Below are 3,467 nucleotides of genomic sequence, written 5' to 3' on the forward strand. Positions count from 1 at the left end.
CCTCCTATCATAACCTTTACCTCCTAGTTGCTTGTAGAACAAAATGATCTTCTTCCTCTTAATATCTCTGCTCCTCCTCAGTCTGCTTTTTTGTTCCACCTCATCTCCCTTAACTTGTATCTTTAGAATTCCTCAAGGATAAATCCATGGACTCATTTTCTTCTCTATTTATACTCACTCCCTTGGTGTCCCCATTCAGTCTTATGGTTTTAAATGCCAATTGACTGACACAGCTTCATTTACAGACATGCCATAATTAAAAATACTTTAGTGCTAAAAAATGCTAACAATCATCTGAGTCTTCAGCAAATGATAATCTTTTTGCTGGTGGAGGGTCTTGCCTCAGTGTTGATGGCTGCTGACTGATCAGGGTGGTAGTAGCTGAAGGTTGGGGTGGCTGTGGGAATTTCTTAAAACAAAACAACATTAAAGTTTGCCACATCAATTCACTCTTCCTTTCACAAAAAATTTCTGTGTAGCATGCAAATGCTGTTTGATGGCATTTTACCCACAGAAGAACTTCTTTCAAAGTTGGAGTCAATCCTCTCAAACCCTGTCCCTGCTTTAGCAACTGTTTATGTAATATTCTAAACCCTTTGTTGTCATTTCAACAGTCTTCACAGCATCTTCACAGGAGTAGATTCCATCTCAAGAAACCAATTTCTTTGCTCATCCATAAGAAGCAATCCCTAATCCGTTCAAATTTTGTCATGAAATTGCAGCAATTCAGTCACATCTTCAGGTTCCACTTCTAGTGTCTTTCCATTTCTACCACATCTGCAGTTACTTCCTCTACTGAAGTCTTGAACCCTTCAAAGTCATGTATGAGGGTTGGAATCAACTGCTTCCAAACCCCTGTTAATGTTGATATTTTCACCTCTTCCCATGAATCACAAATGTTCTTCATGGCATCTAAAATGGTGATTCCTTTCCAGAAGGTTTTCAATTTACTTTGCCCAGATCCATCAGAGTTATCGCTAGTTATGGCAGCTATAGCTTCACAAAATGTATTTCTTAAGTAATAAGACTTGGAAATCAAAATTACTCCTTGATCCATGGGCTGCAGAATGGATCTTGTATTAGCAGGCATGAAAACAACATTAATTGCGTTGCACATCTTCATCAGAGCTCTCGGGTGTCCAGGTGCATTGTCAAAAAGCAATCATAATTTGAAAGGAATTTTTTTTTTTCTGAGCAATAGGTCTTAATAATGGGCTTAAAATATTCAGTAAACTATATTGTCGACAGATGTGCTGTCATCCAGGCTTTGTTGTTCCATTTGTAGAGCACAGGCAGAATAGATTTAGCCTAATTCGTAAGGGTCCTAGGATTTTTAAAATTGTATTTGAGCAATGGCTCAACTTAGTCACCAGCTGCATTAGCCCCTAATAAGAGAGTCAGCCTATCCTTTGAAGCTTTGAAGCCAGGCACTGACTTCTCCTCTCTAGCTATGAAAGTCCTAGATGGCATCTTCTTCAATAGAAGGCTGTTTTGTCTATATTGAAAATCTGGTTTTTAGGGTAGCCACCTTCATTAATGATCTTAGCTAGAACTTCTTGATACCTTGCTGCAGCTTCTACATCAGCACTTGCTGCTTCACCTTGTACTTTGATGTTATGGAGACAGCTTCTGTCCTCAAACTTCAGGAACCAACCCCTACTGGCTTCAAACTTTTCTTCTGCAGCTTCCTCGCCTCTCTCAAGCTTCATAGAATTGAAGAGAACTAAGGCCTTGCTGTAGATTAGGCTGTGGCTTAAGGGACTGTTGTGGCTGATTTGATCTTCTATCCAGACCACTAAAACTTTGTCCATATTAGCAATAAAGCTATTTCTCTATCTTACTATTTGTGTGTTCACTAGAGTAGGACTTTTAATTTCCTTCAAGAACTTTTCCTCTGCATTCACAACTTGGCTGTTTGGCACCAGAGGCCTAGTTTTTGGCCTGTCGCAGCTTTTGACATGGCTTCCTCACTAAGCTTAATCACTTCTAGCTTTTGATTTAAAGTGAGAGGTGTACAACTCTTCCTTTCACTTGAACATTTAGAGGCCATTGTAGGATTATTAATGAGCCTAACTTCAATATTGTTGTATCTCAGGGAATAGGGAGGCCTGAAGAGAGGGAGAGAGACGGGGGAATGCAGTGGAGTAGTCAGAACACACACAACATTTATCAATTAAATTTGCTGTTTTATATGGACGTGGTTCATGGTGCCCCAAAACAATTGTAACAGTAACATCAAAGATCACTAATCACAGATCAGCATAACAAATGTAACAATAATGAAAATGTTTAAAATATTGCAAGAATTACACATGACACAAATATGACACAGAGACATGAAGTGAGCAAATGCTATTGGAAAAATGGCACTGATAGATTTGCTCTAGGCAGAGTTGCCACAAGCCTTCAAATCTAAAAAATGCAATGTCTGTGAAGTGCAATAAAGCAAAGTGCAATAAAAGGAGATATACCTGTATATCTCCAACCTTATCTTTCCCCTAAATTCCAGCCTACTGAAATACATGCACTGTCTACTTTACATCTTCACTCTGATGACAAACCTGCAGCTAAAACTTAACATGCCTTAGCTCAAACTCTTCATGATATGCCTCTCAAAACCTGGTCCACCAGCTTTCCCCATCTCAGTCAACTACAAATTCTCTTCTCATTTCCTCAGGCCTATCAAACTTGCCATCATCTTTGACTCTACTCTTTCTTTCCTGTCCAGTAATGAATCCAGCAATGAATCCTGTTGGCTTGATCATAAAAATATATACAGAATTTCACCATGTCTATGTCTACAGCTACCACTCTGTCTTAAGGTACCATCATCTTTGTCTCCTCATTGGTCTCTGTGTTTCCTGTCTTAGGCTGTTAGTAAGGGGTTGAGGGGAAGGCAAGGTTTTTTCTCAACACAACAGGCCATGAAATCCTTAAAAAAAATTATTAAGTCAGATCAGATCAGATCTTCCTAACACCCTCCAGTGACTCCCTAACTTGGTAAAAGCCAAAGTCCTAAAATGTCCAAAGAGACCACATGATCTGTCCCCTTCTGAGTCATATCCCACTTAGGCTTCCCTTCACCCACTCAAGTCCAGCTCTGTTGGCCTCCTTGCTTTCCTAGAATTTCCAAGTTCTATATCTTGAGCTTTTGTGTTTGCTATCTTCTACTCAACCTAGAATCTTTTACTTGCTGCTGGCTTCCTCACCTTCTTCAGGTCTTTGTTCAAACATAAATTCCAATCACCCTATTGCAAATCAGAACATCCTCAAGCCTTGCTCTCTCTAGTAGCCTTCATAGGTTAGTTTTCTCCATAACCCATATCCCCATGTGGTATTAAATATTTTATTTTTCATCCTCCCAACTCCCTAGAATGCAAGCACCATCATCTGTTTAGTCTGTTCTATTAACTGCCAAATCCCCATCATGCAGAGCAGTGCAGGTGCACAAAAGTATCTGCTTAATA

General features: G+C 39.5%; 1 pseudogene; it reads right to left on the bottom strand.

Annotated features, from left to right (window-relative positions):
- Positions 1-319: 319 nt before the first annotated feature.
- Positions 320-2,050, bottom strand: LOC133097714 (tigger transposable element-derived protein 1-like; annotated as a pseudogene).
- Between the last annotated feature and the right edge of the window lie 1,417 nt (positions 2,051-3,467).

The sequence above is a fragment of the Eubalaena glacialis genome, chromosome 1 (assembly GCF_028564815.1).
Source record: "Eubalaena glacialis isolate mEubGla1 chromosome 1, mEubGla1.1.hap2.+ XY, whole genome shotgun sequence".
NCBI lineage: Eukaryota > Metazoa > Chordata > Mammalia > Artiodactyla > Balaenidae > Eubalaena > Eubalaena glacialis.